This window comes from Crocuta crocuta, unplaced genomic scaffold, assembly GCF_008692635.1.
Source record: "Crocuta crocuta isolate KB4526 unplaced genomic scaffold, BGI_CrCroc_1.0 scaffold190, whole genome shotgun sequence".
NCBI lineage: Eukaryota > Metazoa > Chordata > Mammalia > Carnivora > Hyaenidae > Crocuta > Crocuta crocuta.
Window position 1 is genome coordinate 9,620,471 of NW_027527955.1, and position 9,755 is coordinate 9,630,225.

Sequence of the window (9,755 nt, forward strand, 5' to 3'; positions counted from 1 at the left end):
AGCAGAGAGAGATCTTCTATAGGAAGTGGCCATAGGCTGAAATCAGAGAAGCCCTTGGAAATCTGGCTTCATCTATACCTTCCTTGATTAGCAAATGTGATAGCGTGAAGATGTTTGCACAACAAACATGGCAGATCTGAACTATGGATACAAATGTAGTCCACTAGAAAATGACCCCTTATGTAAAGAGCCATTTGGAAAAGTGGCTTAACTTGTAAGACAGGCCAGAGGCATTAACTCTGGACAACCAGGCTGAAAAAGTCCTTCAGCCTGGTCATTGTCATCATTTTGCTTGATGAATGGTAGCCTGGTTGCAACTGATTAGCCCCAGACACACAAACCAAAAGGACTGGGTAAGAATGAGGGTAGGTAATGACACCTTCTTTGACATGTGGGAGCAGAGCTGAGATGGTGGGGGTGTAACCGGAACAGAAAGACACCAGCTCTCTTCAGAGTCCACATTTAGCCCAAGAAACAGAACTCTCCAGAAAACAGATACAAGATACACATTTTCACATCTTTGCATGTATAAACTTTGCGTGTATGAACAGGATCCTTGAGAAGCAAACTCAAACTTTGGAAGCGTGAAGCTTTCATAGATACAAAATCAGCTTAAGGAACCTTCCCCTTCTGAACTAACATCGTAGGACTCTACAAAAGGAGTCATTAGCATGCTTCGAAGATGATCAGGAGACAAAACCATAGGATAAACTTGTACTGTTCACATTTTTACTTACTGGGAACCTGTTTCAAGGAACTCCCAACTTTCCTCAGAATCGGGAAGGTTTTTAACAGGTAGTCTTTGGGCATTTTGTCATCATCATGCAGACAAACATCCCTGGGTGCCTGGTCACTGTACTTCATAATTTTCACTCAAATTTATAGCCACAGGTGTCACCTACTGAGAAAGGTAAGGGACGTAGCTATTGGGGTTTTTGTTTTGTTTATTTTTTTTAATATTTTTATTTATTTCTAGGAGAGAGAGAGAGACAGGGTGAGCAGGGGAGGGTCAGAGAGAGAGGGAGACACAGACTCTGAAATAGGCTCCAGGCTCTGAGCTGGCAGTCAGCACAGAGCCCGACGCGGGGCTCGAACCCACGAACCGCGAGATCATGACCTAAGCGAAAGTCGGACGCTTAACCGACTAAGCCACCCAGGCCCCCTTGGAAAAGCATTTCTGAACAGCCTTGAACCAAATGAAATGATTGGAACTGTGAGCCGCACAGGTGAAGGGCGCCATCTAGTGGGAAAATATGAAGCTGCTACTGCAGTTATGGAGTGAAATTAGCAGAACCCTTGACATTCCCGGCCAGCTTTTCCTGTGGAGCCCAAGGAGGGCCCTGCAGAAGCCTCAATTCCAAATCTTAAAGAGACCAGCCTTTCTCTAAAAGCGAGTGGGGCAGCAGTGGGCGGTCCAGGAAATGCTTTGTCAAGGGAAGGAAAAGAGGCTTCATTTATGTTCCAGGAAGATGCTCCCTGTGCCCCTCTCCATATTAAAGGGAAGCCTGATCTGGAGTCAGGAGCAGTCAGCCTTCAGAGAAGCCTGGGCCGTTGGAAGATTCTGGAACCCCCGGGAGCCTCAGCGTTGGGGAGCTACAGCATGGTGGGACTAGCCAGGGACAGTCAGGGCCCGTCTGGCTAGAACCCAGGGGGAGGAGCACACTTCCTGGGTTCTGGTGCTCGAGGGGAATTTGTACCCTCTGCGGGTGAAGGGGTTTTACTCCTCTTTCCTAAGGCAGGTCTTGCCCCTGGGAGTAGATTCCTGCCTATCAGTTAGAAGCCCTGCCATGTGGTGGAGGGAAGTCGTCTCGTTCCTTCTCTGCACCACAGATCTGATCCTTAGGTGGCCATCCCACACCCTAGTGGGGCCTCTGGCGGACCCGTGCAGGCTGCTGTCCATTTGTGAGTCTCCTGCCTCCTCACAGTGCTGCCTCCCTTTTAGTTTATAGGTCTCCACTTAGATGTCACCCCCCGGGGGGACTTCGTGACTCCAGGGGCTTTCACCTCCGGCTGTCACCACTGTTCTCTGCACGGCACCCTATGCTTTCCTCAGCGGTGCTTATCGCAACTTACTGTGTTGAGTGTTTCCATGTCTGTCGTTCTCTCCCCAGTGGGGCAGGGACTGTGTCCGCTGCAGTGCCCGGCCCCGGCGTGGAGTTAGGTGCTCCGGTGTGTGTCTGAAGGGATGGAGAGGCTGGAGCCCAGCGGCTGGGAGGCAGGGTGGTGGAAAAGGCCCACCAAGACCAGCTCTCTGCCAGCCCTTGCGTGTTTCCAGTCCTCTCTACTAGAAATAATACTCGCGGTACAAGTTACCATGGGTTGTTAAGGAAATCACACGGGCCCTGAGTGCTCTGCAAATGCAAAGTGTTATCAAGTGCTGTTTCATTTCCATTTGCTCGGTTCCATTTACTGTAAATGCATCTGCTTTCCCGGATCCCTTTATTGGGGGAAAAGAGGCATGAGGTAGGGGAGGGTGTGAGGTAGGGGAGGGTGTGAGGTAGGGGAGGGCCCACCCTCTCCCAGAGCCCAGGGTCATACAGGGATGGCAAATGTCACACACAGGAGGGCCCTCGGGGATCCCCCCATCCAGGGCTCCCCAAGCCCGTCGGCATGCCCGCATCAACTGAGCAATTTGCAGCCACAGGCCCGGGCCTCACCCCAGAGGTTCTGATTTAACTGGTCTGCAAGGAGGTACAGGCACAGGCCTGAAACAGCTCTCCAGGTGATTTTAAAGTGCAGCCATGGCGTGCAGCCCCGATGCGAGCCCCCTGCGCTTACAGACTAAGCAGAGACAAGGAGGATGACCCTGGAAATGTTTCCCAGGGCACCTGCCTCGCAGCCCGTCCCCCTCTCACCGCGCCGGGAAGGGAGCCGCCAGACGCCCCAGTGCGATTTGCTCCACACCAGACTCATCTGAGAGGTGGGTCCCTTGCATTTAGGATACGAGAGGTGTCCCAGCACGTCCAGCCCAAGGTCGGAGAGCAGCTCGTAGACTCCGTGTAGATATGGAGTGGGAACCGGTGCAGCACACACATCTGGGCAGAGCACCGGGATGGGGCAGGTGGTCTGGACCTGCAACTTCCTTGGGATGGAGCCCCGCACAGCCCCTGTGAATGTTGCTAAACTCCCCAGCGCCCCCGCCTGTTGCTGCTGTTTCCTGCTTCCAGGAAGGGCCTTCTGAGGGTGAGGTAAGCTGGTGAAATACTGAGCTTTCCCGCCAGGCGGACCATCCACATGAGCCACTGGAGGCTGAGAAATCTGCCCAGATGATAGATGGAGCCCAGACACACACTGAGATTGGGGGAAACCAGAGCTCTTGGCAAAGGGCAATTTAGTTTACATGTGAGGGGCAGAGAAACACGGCTCATGGATAGAGAAAGGGTGAGAAGCCCTCTGGTGCTCAAGTCAGTGTCCGCTGTTATCGCAGCCTGTGGCGGGGTTCTGAAAGGTCTTGATTTTGCAGACACTCGTCAGAAGCTCTGGGGTGTCAAAGGAGGGACAGACCTCTTCTACTGTTGAAATACCTACTACATAAACAATTTAGAAACTCCAAAACAGATGCACCAATCAGGGTGAATGTATAGGTTTATATTTAACAAAGAAGTGCCTTTAACAGAACCCCAAATGAGCAATGCAAAATAATCGTACTGTTTACGAGACAATAATAAGATTTATAAAAGTATGGAATCATAATACACGTTAGGGGTGTGGTCTGAAAACAGGCAACAAGGTAAAGTCCAGTAGTGCACATTTTTCCGTTTTGTGGATGCAGCTATATGACTGGGGGGGTCTTAGTCAGTGAGGGCTGCTATACCAGCAAGACCAAGTGGCTTGAACAACAGACATGTATTTCTTACAGTTCTGAAGGCTGCAAATCTTAGATCAAGGTGCTGACTAATTCGGTTCCTGGTGAAAGCCCCTTCCTGGGTTACAGATGAGAGCCATTTTCTGTCTTCACATAGGACAGAGAGAAAGAGAGAGATCTAGTGTCTCTTCTTATAAGGACACTATTCTTATCATGGGGGCTCAACCCTCATGATCTTCCAAAGGCCCCGCCTTCAACAATGGGGAATAGGGCTCCAACATATGAATTTTGGGGGGACACAATTCAATCCATAGCATAGCATTTGAGAATCCCCCCAATGGTCTTTATTTTGAGACCCTCTGTGATGTGAAGCTTGAGTCAAAGTGACCCCTGCCCCTCCTCTCCAGGGCCTGCCCCAGCTTATTTATGTTTCACAAGAATGGAGGACAGAAAGTAGGGAAGGAGAAAGGGAGCTGGGCTGTGAGGGGGTCTGGACACTGACAATCACATAGATACTGATAATGAATATGATGGAATATTCATGAATATTACTTGTGTAATCAAACAACACATATATATGTGGTCTTAAAATATTAATGTGAAGGAAAGGAAGAAGGAAGGAAGGAAAGCAGGATGGAAGGAAGGGGGAAGACAGAGAGGAAAGAAGGGAGGGAGAGAGCCCATCCCTCCTTTTGTGCTTGGTTGGTTGACTGTCCTTCTGTCCAGGGGCCCCAAGAACTGGGAGACAGAAAAGGACAGAGATGCCAGCTTGGGGCATAGAGGGGACATACAGTCCTCAGGACTGTCCTGTTTGTCATTCCCTCCCCCTAGCGAGGGAAGGCGCAGATGGGGTCTGTGCTGCTAGGTGGCACCAGTCACAGCCCCCATCAGGCAGGGCGGGACCCTGGAAGCCACAGACTCAGCCTGCAGCCTGCCCGAGATCTGCTGTCTCGGGGGACTCATGGGGACTCATGGATGCTCATCCCAGAGGGCCGCTCGGGCTTTGATTCCACTGTCAGGTGCCTAAATCTCAGTTATTAGTGATGGAGCATGGCTTAGAGGTTCAGCACAGGGCATCATTTTGGTTAATTAGTTGGTATAAACACATACACTGTTTATCAACATAAATAAATTGCATAACGGGTTTGTTTAATTTCCACATGCAGTCTCTTTGGTTTTTAGGATAACCAAAAGCTGCACATGTATGTGGCTGTACTATACCCACAGAGGCACAGACATACACACACACAGACAGGTAGACAGACACACACATACGGAAACACACATACAGATAGACACACACACACATACACACACAGCTCTCCTCTCTTATGGGGCCAGGTGCCCAACTCTTGCCGCTCTCCCCCTCCTCCCTCCCCTCTCCCTCCCTCCACCACCCCCGCCGTCTCCCAGAGGAGCAGAGGCAGCCAGGAAGTGACCCGGGCCAGGGCCACACGGTCTCTCTGACCACGGTCTTCCCACTACCCAGCACACTGGGTGCTTGGTGCATGTTTTCTGGGTGAACGAACGATGACATGAGTGCATTCCCAGCACTTCTGGTTTACTCTTGGCCTCTGGGGGCCTGGCCTTGGGCAGGTCAGCCCCCTGGCATCAGCGTCCATCCCCCAGGGCTGTGAGGAGGTCTGCCTCTAGTGCCCTCGCCCCCTGGCTGGTGCTCTCTCCCAGTGGGTACCGACTCCGGAACGCCTTGACGATCATTTGGGGGAGCTTCTTTGAACATTGAGGCTGAGGCCCGGGAACCTCCCTACCATCAGGCACTTCTGTGGCCCGTGGTCTTTCTGGGAGGTGGCCTTTTACAGTGTCCCTTCTTTGGACAGCCGTCAGGAAGAAAACCCGCTGAACTCCTCACTCCCAGTGCCCAATGGCTCAGAATCGGACTCAATGACTGTGTACTGAGAGCCCAGTCCTGGGTCGGCGAATTCTCCCCCGGAGAATGAGCAGCAGCCGGGGGGTCTCTGGAGGATGCGACCCCCTTGCATTTTAGACCCAAATCCATCTGGGTTTCACCTTGCCTCTTCTTTCCGGTTGGGTTGAATACTCTGTGTCTTGCCATCACAGAAGTGAAATAAGTCAGCCCAGGGTGGTTTTGAGGGCCACGGGAGAAAAACGAAGCGCCCGGCAGGGAAGAGAAGTCCAGCAATGAGAGCCGTTGAGGGGGGGTGGGTTACCCCACAGGCTAGGCTGGGCCAAGGGGGGCTGGGAGGCACAGGAGGGCCTGCTGAGGGGACGTGGGACGTTTGCTAGCAGAGGCCGCCCCTCCAGCTCCTGGTCCCCAACTCTGGTCCAGCTTCTAGCAACACAGGTCCTCTAGGCCCCCAGCCTAGGAGCGCAGGTGGGTCCTGCGGTGCCAGTGGGGCTCCCCTAGGGCCGTGCCTGCTGCCTTGACTCCTCCAACACGTGGTGAGCAAGCCCCGGAGTTAAAGCCCCCTGCTTAGACATACCCATCGCTCCTCGGTAGGGGCTGGATCCTGACCCGCACAGAGGGAAAGTACTATGGCCTGGAAGGGCGAGCGGGCGGGACTGACTGGGCTCGGGGGCAGCTGCGGGCAGACCCCCAGAGCCCTGCCAAGCACAGGGGTGGGCAGGAATCTCGGAAGGTGGAGGGCCTGGGGGTTTGCCCAGGAGGCGGAGGAGGCGGAGGCTGCTGAGCGAGGCTGGGCTGGGTCTCGGGGCCTCCTCCCCAGCCCCTGGCTGCCCTCCTCCAGGCGCGTTGGGTCCACGCGGTCCCGAGGCAGAGCGGCCCCTAGTAGGGCGGCCTCTGTCCCCGCACCTCTTCCCTTCCAGACGCTGGGCGGGCACAGCACTGAGGCCCGGCTGCCCAGGGGCGCCAGAGGGCCGACTGGGGCCCACTGTGACCGTCAGAAGCAGGCGGTGGGTGGGGTTAACCTAACCTCACATTCGTACCCTTTCTCCCTCGGTGGCCCAGAGGAACCCACTTTCTTGTGTTCGGCTGTGGAGCAGTGACCAGAGTGGGACAGGTGGCCAGCGCCTGCTTCCCCCCACCTGCTCCCCATCTCTGCCCTTGCTCTCACTGTCCTTGGGGGTGTGGGTGGCTAGAGGGAAGGCCCGGTGACCTCCTGTGGGAGGCAGGAAGAGCGGGTGGAGGCCGATTGTGGAGGCCTCGAACTCCTCTCTACTTCAGCACTACTATCAGGACTGAATGAGTCGATAAATTGTCTAGACTGCTGCCTGGAACTTGGTAGAATTCATAGCTGTTGGTTGGTAATCCTTCGCGATGTGTCTACAATTTCCCTGCAGCCCCTTTCCTTTCCTCCCCTCTCATCTTTTAAAATTCCTCACGCACCGGGCACTTGACCCCGACTGAATTCCTCATTTGTCACAGCAGTCAGGTCTGGTCTTGGTCTTTGTCCGTCAAAAAAATAAGGGGTGCGGGGGTGGGGAGAGTAACAACGGCCAACCCCGACCTTGTGTTCAGAACCCCTGTGGCAATCCAGTCCTGCTGTCTCTGGCCATCTGTCCCGTGGCAATCTGTCCCCTGGGAGGCCACTTCCCAGGCTAGGAAAGAGAAGTCAACACTCTCACACATCTCTATTTTGGACCCTGTGAAGGGCTCCCATTTTTTTGCACAATACCTCCTATTTGCAAATCTGTTACTATTTGCAAATAAAGCGTCCCAGAACCCTGGGATGCATGTGGGCAATTTAACAAATGGATCAGAAGCTAATGCTTTTTAAATTTGCAGCTCAATCCCAGAATGTCTTAACTGCAAGGAAATAATTTGAATATTCTCCGCTACATCCCTCTCTCATCATCAGATCATTAAAATAAAATTTGCCTGGATGCAGTTCCTCTATTTATTCTTTATATATTACTATTAACAAAAAGATGTTTATCAGCCAACTAAATGGGGCCAAAAAAATTAGAGTGAAATGCTTATTTTAAGCATTAAGACAAATGCATTTCATTGGCACTGGTCTTCATGTAAAAGTATTGGTTACAAATAATCGCTTATTAAAAGAACAATTAGGGGCGCCTGGGTGATCAGTCAGTTAAGCGTCCAACTTCAGCTCAGGTCATGATTTCATGGTTTGTGAATTGCAGCCCCGTGTTGGGCTCTATGCTGACAGCTCAGAGCCTGGACCCTGCTTCAGATTCTGTGTCTCCCTCTCCCTCTGCCCCTCCCGTTTGTGCTCTTTCTCTGTCTCTCAAAAATAAATAAACGTTGAAAATAAGTTTTTTCATAAAACAAGAAACACATTTCTGGTATGTGGTTGTTACTCAGTAGTAACTCGACCCTTTCTGTAGCTTCCAAGCTGTGATTATACACATTTAGCTCCATCCATGAATACAGATACTCGCACGCACATACTTGAAATTTGGGCACACGAATCTGGACAGGTGTCGCTCATCCCAATTCCCGTTCACCTTTAGCATGAAGGTGTGGATGGTTCTTGCTTTGCTCTCCATGCGGACCAGAACTGGGCCATCTGTGTGAAGGTGCTGTCCTCTGGTGGAAGTTAGAAGATTTGCATGGTTAGCTAGATGAGAGAAATTGCAGGCACCACAGTAAGAGCCAGTTAGCTAATCACGTCAGGGTTGTATTTATTTAATGACTGACAGGAAGGGGAAAGTCTAAGGAGACAGAGAAGGAGCGGCCATGGGAAACCCCCCACAAGAGCCTGGGACAGCAATGAGCGCAGAATGACCTCCAGAAAATATTTGTTGCTAAGCCTGGGGGTGGGGCTTGGGCACCTGGGTGACTCAGTCAGTTAAGCCTTCGACTTCCGCCCAGGTCATGATCTCACGGTTCCGGGGTTCAAACCCCGAGTAAGGCTCTGTGCTGACAGCTCAGGTTCTGTCCTGCTTCGGATTCTGTGTCTCCCTCTCTCTCTGCCCTTCCCCCACTCACACTCTGTCTCTCTCAAAAATAAACAAACATTAAAATAAATAAATAAATTAAAAAGCTAAACCTGGGGGCTGTAGATACTGAATCATAGATGGGGGTGGGCTCTGATGCCAGCAACCCAGGTGACCTAATCCTGCACAAGCAGTGAGAATTCTGCTGCACTTTTTTGTGAAATTTGTCAATACTTACTTCCAGTAGTGGCTTAATCCACCCACCGCTGTTGCAGAGGTGTGAGGCTTCTCTCCATCAGCTCTTCGAGCTACAGCATAGAAATAGCGAGCCATTTTCCACTCGGAAGGAGTGAAAGGATTTAGAGAGAAAATATGCATTCTTGAACAGTGCGATCTATGCCCCGGAAACCACAATTCAGCCAGGCATCAATATGCAGGGTACGGGAGCAGTTTCCCTCAGATTCCGAGCAGAGGGAAATAACATGCTTTGCCGGAAGGGACGAGCCAGGACACTGAGAATTTAGTCAGAAGATGATGCAATTATAGGTCAGGAGGGACAGGTCTCTGGCACGTTTGCCAATCTTCCCGCAAACCTTGGAAAATTTACTGCTTCTAGCTACACCTGTTCCTAATTTACTTGTCATGAATAAGAGTGGCACCTCTGTCCAGGAGAGAGGCTGTCAGTGCATGGAGAGACGAGGCAGGTTGCTGGCAAGTCCAATGACACGGAGTCTGAAACCATTCTTCAGGCCCCCTTTTCAGCTCAGACTGGAGGAGGGAAAGAATAGCAGATCTTACATAGAGAGTTTTCCTCCAGAGTCAAAGTAACATGTTTCTTTGGAGTATGACCAAACCCTCCAAAAATTTCTCATTGAACTCTTGGGAAAGATAAAGGATGACTCTGGATGTTATGGGAATAGAGGTTTAATATGGGAGTTAGGGCTTACTTGAAGTGAGAAGAGCTGAGGGGGTGAAAGCAGCTGGAAGGTCACAGAAACAGCTGGAGAACAGCCTCAAACACCGAGGTGGGTGCTTCTCCAAAGTGTGGTGAGAAACTGCTACCATTCTCAAGAATCCCTGGGAAATCTCCTGCCGAGTCTGGTGCTGGCTA

General features: G+C 51.7%; 1 long non-coding RNA gene across 1 annotated transcript; it reads right to left on the reverse strand.

Moving 5' to 3' along the window:
* Window positions 1–3,652: 3,652 nt before the first annotated feature.
* On the reverse strand, window positions 3,653–8,974 carry LOC144222153 (uncharacterized). Its single transcript, XR_013332324.1, has 3 exons — window positions 8,883–8,974; window positions 8,213–8,325; window positions 3,653–3,952 (listed from the first exon to the last, which is right to left on the reverse strand). It is a non-coding gene; the product is annotated as an uncharacterized LOC144222153 (long non-coding RNA).
* Between the last annotated feature and the right edge of the window lie 781 nt (window positions 8,975–9,755).